This window comes from Macaca thibetana, chromosome 1 (genome assembly GCF_024542745.1).
Source record: "Macaca thibetana thibetana isolate TM-01 chromosome 1, ASM2454274v1, whole genome shotgun sequence".
Classification (NCBI taxonomy): domain Eukaryota; kingdom Metazoa; phylum Chordata; class Mammalia; order Primates; family Cercopithecidae; genus Macaca; species Macaca thibetana.
This window is the reverse complement of record NC_065578.1, coordinates 60,822,094-60,828,056: the sequence shown is the minus strand read 5'-3', so window position 1 is coordinate 60,828,056 and position 5,963 is coordinate 60,822,094.

Genomic DNA, 5,963 nt, shown 5'->3' with positions numbered 1-5,963 from the left:
GGGTATGGTATCACAGAGAGGGCTAAATTGAGTCTCTGACTTGGAAGACTAGGCACTCAGCATCAGTGGTATCCAGACCCAACAGGATGAGGGGAGAAATCTTTCTATGTTATTGAACCCACGACTAGCAGCCATCTCTACTGCTATGGACACTTTATTTGTGAACACAATGAACAACCTCTGGCATGAGTAGGAAAGATGCTGACTGATACAGATCAGATCATCCTTTTCCTACTGTTGTTGAGACCTCCTCTGTAGTGGGTGCCCTTTGATGAACATCCATGCAGGATAAAAATATTCCTACACTCTGGGGCCATTCTATGAGGTCCATTATTAAAACACTCTTCCATTCATTCTTGTTACCACCCTCCAACCTTGTTTGTCCCAAGTCTAACCATCTAGCTAAGCCATTCAGCGCTAGCCACAAATTGCTGTAGATCTGTACCTTATCTGTTTCCTTCCAGGCAAAGGGGACAGACATATATACCACTTGAAGTTCTGCTACTAAAAGATTTACAATACCTTTCTCTTTTCTTTTCTTTTCTTTTTTTTTTTTTTTTGAGACAGAGTCTCGCTCTGTCGTCCAGGCTGGAGTGCAGTGGCGCGATCTTGGCTCACCGCAAGCTCCGCCTCCCGGGTTCACGCCATTCTCCTGCCTCAGCCTCCCGAGCAACTGGGACTACAGGTGCCCGCCACCACGCCTGGCTAATTTTTTTGTATTTTTAGTAGAGACGGGGTTTCACCGTGTTCGCCAGGATAGTCTCAATCTCCTGACCTCGTGATCCGCCCGCCTCGGCCTCCCAAAGTGCTGGGATTACAGGCATGAGCCACCGCGCCCGACCTATAATACCTTTTTCTACTGTCCTTCAGAGTCTCCCTTAAGTAGGGCATCATGCTCCTGTGGTCCACTTTTAGCTGGTGTATAGTCCTGCAGATTGTTTTTTTGTCCCTCAAGTTACTCTTTGTAAGTGATTGCCCACAAAGCTTTTCAGAGTGAGCTGAAGAAGAGGCCACAGTCCCACTGGAATAGGTGCACTGGGAGCGTGAGTGACCTGCAGCTCACTACTGCCTTTACCACCTCCCTTAGTACACTCTCACATCCCACACTTCCACCTAATTTTGGAGTATTGCTATGCATGCCTAATTTGATGGCTTGACATGTTAGATAATACACAGTGAATAACAGGCAGCTCAGATCGCATGGTCCCTTGGTGTCCCATGGCCAAACAGTTAGTCTCTATTAGTGAAAACATAGATGTTTCTTAAAAAGAGACTATGTGTTTGTGGAAGAGTGGCTGAGTTCCTGATCTAGTTGATCATAAATTTTTTTGGCTTTGCTCTAACCCCCAGGCGCCTGTATTCTGATTATTCTCTTAGAGCGATCTGTCCAGTGTCCTCATCCATCATGCACACTTTGAGTGCCATGATTCTGCTAGATACACTGCATCCCGGACCAGCCGGAGAGTTGTCATGTACTTGGGCACCTAATCAAAGCTGGCAGCCTTAGGTGTTATTTTATAAATGGATCCAGCAGCTTATCCAACTGTGGTGTGAGTTGCTCCAAAATCCTAAGATGCCGTCTAAGCATCTCTGTACTTAGGTGGCAGAGCTTTGGATTTTTGTGAGGTTTCCTTCAGACCCTTTCATGTTGATGCATTTTATCAAGGCATCTAGGATTACAGCTGCTTCTTATTGACAGCGTTTTAGGGATACGATATCATTAATGTACTAAACTGCCATGATGTCCCATGGGATTGGGAGGCGATCAATGGCTTGTTGGCTAAAATTTTACAGAGCCAGAGTTGCTGTGGTCCTCAGGTAAAACAGTGCAGGTGAACTGCTTTCCTGCCAGATGAAAGTGAACTCTTCTGATATTTTCTGCTCATTGGGATAGAGAACAAAGTATTTATCAGATCAATAATTGCATTCCAGGTGCCAAGGCTGTGTTGATTTACTCTAGTAAAGAGAACATATTTGGAAAAGTAATTGCAATTGACACGCGCCACATAACTAAACTTAAGAGAATCCGTTGTCCTTCTCGAAAACTCAAGCCAGGCACAGTGGCTCACACCTGTAGTCCCAGTTACTTGGAAGGTTGTAGTACGAGGATTGCTTGGACCCAGGGTTGTAGTACGAGGATTGCTTGGAGTTTTGAGGCTGCAGTGAGTTATGATCACACCATTGCACTCCAGTGTGGGCAACAAAGTTATACCCTGTCTCTAAAAACCAAAACAAAGCAAAACAAACCCGTACATTTTTAGCAGTGGCCATAGTGGTGACTTAAATGGGGCTATGACAAAAATCATGACTTCAGCATCTTTCATCTTTCAAATCTTATTTATTCATTTATTTTTGAGAGGGAGTCTCGCTCTGTCGCCAGACTGAAGTGCAGTGGTGCAATCTTGGCTCACTGCAACCTCTGCCTCCTAGATTCAAGCAATTCTCCTGCCTCAGCCTCCTGAGTAGCTGGGACTACAGGCACGTGCCAACACGCCCAGCTCATTTTTGTATTGTTAGTAGAGACGAGGTTTCACCTTGTTGGCCAGGATTGTCTTGATCTCCTGATCTCGTGATCCGCCTTCCTCAGCCTCCCAAAGTGCTGGAATTACAGGCGTGAGCCACCACGCCTGACTCAAATCTTATTTTTAATAGCTTATTGAATTACTTTAAGGTGAACATCCTTGTAAGCAACAAGTCAAGAAATTCAAGTTTACCAGCCACCCCAGAAGCCTCTAAGTGCCACATCCCAATCACAGCTCTCTCTTTCCCTTCAAAAGTAATAGTGATCTTAAATTCTATGAAGTGATCACTTCCTTGCATTTTTAAAGCTTTTATCATCTAAGTGTGCATCATTAAATATTATAGTTTAATCATGCCCATTTTAAAGTTTATATGTTTCAGTCGCTTTTAACCTAAGGCTCCTTCTCTGTGCCTACTTTTTTTTTTTTTTTCTACAATTTATACCAACCCATTTGTACTGTAGAGTTTCCCAAAGTCTTAAATCTTTCCCAACGTCTTACAGTTCTAAATTGCATATGCATGGAGCAATTCAATGTGTTTCTCTACCCTCTGATTTTCTGTGAATTGGCAGCTGGATCGAGAGGCTTGATTGGACTCAAATTTCAATTCCCCTGGCAATATGATAGGTGATGTTCTTTCATCAGAAGGCATATAATATCTATCTGATTTTTGCTCTTTTTATGATTTTAGTAGCAAGTGATGCTCAAGGCCTAGACTCATTTATTTATTAGAGGTTTTAAAATTGTGACTTTCTATAACTTTGTTTTCATATGAGCTGAAATAATTTTATAAAGAGATCCTTCTCTTTATGTAGTTAGCCAGTGTGGAATAGGCAAGGTAAAGATTTCCTTCTTTTGTGGTTTCCTTCTTTATGTGGTTAGCCAGTTCATATGGAATAGGCAAGGTAAAGATTTCCTTCTTTTAATTCTGAAGGAAGTGAATTGGATTCTTTTTTATCCTCACAAGGTGAACAATTCATTGCTTTTTGCCTTAATATTATTATAAACTCATGGATTTAAACATATTTGATGAATTTTAATCTACTGCAGTTTTTACTGATGCTGACATTGTTCCATCTTTGGTCAATAGGAGCCTCTTCAGGTTGCCTCCTGAATCTTTGTGACATGATCCCGGGGTTTTTGATAGCTTCCTTGACATCTGCCATGTCAACAGGTGCAAGGCACATCTTGTAAGCCATTTTCTCCAAAAATCCATGGTTTCCTTAAATGGTAAATGGTATTTCAAAACCACAGTCTGGGCCCAAGGGAAGCTCATTATTACTGGGGTGATCATGGTTTCTAGTTTGTACTGATATTTCCAATTTAGATGCAGACAATAGGGTTTGCTTTACCTAATCTCTTCTATACTACACCTGTATCTCCTTTCTTCCACACCAGCAATCCTGCTACTCAAGGATAAGATGGAAGTAGAATATCCTATAATTATCTATTTTGCTTTGTCCCACATAACACATATAATAGTCTCAGAATAGCAATACTAGTACCATCATCATGAATGAAGATTACTAAAAGCATAACTTAAAAATATTTTTTATTTTGCCTATGCTATTTCCATCTCCCTCATTTTAATGGTTTTTATATATCTAGCTTGACAGACTATGTAGACATATAATGTAATCCCTCCCTTTTAACCCTTATTTAGTTTTAGTTATGCAATTAAATATGCATCTAATACACATCGTTAGTTCTTGTGTCAATGACTCTCTAATCATTTTGGTGGTCTGAAGCTTGTTAGCTAGTATGGTGCTGTCCCATAGAATTTTCTGAGATGAAGGAATTGCTCCATATCTATACTGTCCAGTGTGGTAGCCAGTAGCCACATGTAGCTCTTAAGCACCTGGAATACAGCTAGTTTGACTGAAGAATCGACTTTTTTTTTTTTTTTTTTTTTTGAGACGGAGTCTCGCTCTGTCACCAGGCTGGAGTGCAGTGGCATGATCTCAGCTTACTGCAACCTCTGCCTTCCAGGTTCAAGCTATTCTCCTGCCTCAGCCTCCTGAGGAGCTGGGACTACAGGCGCCTGCCACCACACCCAGCTAATTTTTTGTATTTTTAGTAGAGACAGGGTTTCACCATATTAGCCAGATGGCTTCGATCTCCTGACCTTGTGATCTGCCCGCCTCGGCCTCCCAAAGTGCTGGGATTACAGGCGTGAGCCACCACACCAGGCAAGAATTGAATTTTTAATTTTACTTCATTTAGTTAATCCAAATTAAAATATAAATAGCCACATGTGGCTAGTAGCTACCATATTGGTCAGCTCAGAGGTAGTAGGTTTCTTAGGAAGGGCTCATGGGAACAATATTCCTTGAGTTCTTGCATGTTGATAACAGTTTGCCTGCTCCTTTTATATTTATAGGTCTGTTTTGCTGTATATAAAATCCTTGGCTCACATTTTCTTTCTTTTAGGATCTTAAGTACGTTACTCCATTTTCTTCTGGCATAAAAAGTTGCTGTTGAAAAATCTGATGATAAGATAATTTTTTTCCCTTAGAGTCATGTGCACTATTTGCCTAGATGCCTGAAAGATTTTTTTTCTTTTTTCTTAAAGCTCAGTCATTTTACTAAAATATGACTTAATACTTCAGTAGACACTTCGTCACATCAACCAGAGATGATAATTTTATTAATTGTGAATGCCACTGCATGCCATGGATTACCTAGAATCCCACTTTTCATTGACAAAGAGTTGAGCATTTTTTCCAGTCCACAGACATTACCAAAAATCAATCTCCAAATCCAGTCTTTGAGATCTTAGGGTCTATGTCCTAGGACCACTCCTGGTACCATTTTCTGTATCAGTCAGTGTCCAGTCAGGAGACAGAAACCACGTCAATAATTAAAACAGAGAAAATTTATTTATTGATTTTTTCGAGACAGAGTCTTGCTCTGTCACCCAGACTGGAGTGCAGTGGCGCAATCTTGGCCACTGGGTTCAAGTGATTCCCCTGCCTCAGCCTCCCGAGTAGCTGGGATTACAGGCACCCGCCACCATGACTGGCTAATTTTTGTATTTTTAGTAGAGATGGGGTTCACCACGTTGGCCAGGCTGGTCTCAAAAACCCTCAATGATCTGCCCACTTTGGCCTCCCAAAGTGCTGGGATTACAGGCATGAGCCACCACACCCAGCTGAGAATTTATTATAAAAGAGAGACAGTAATGATATAAATGGCACAACCATTTAAAATCTTTTACTAAGCACACAGTGCGCTCTTTCAGTAAGTAATTTCAAATATTGTTATTTTTTATTTCAGGAAAGACTTTAGTATCTGCTCTGTTCCCCTGCTTTGGGTTTCTTCAGGTACTCCTGTGATCCATGAGCTGGATTTTATCTGCCCATCATCAACATTAGTCACTTTCTCTTGACTTTATTCTTTATTTTTCCTCATCAATTTTTATTGTAAAATTTTCCTTCCTTCTGC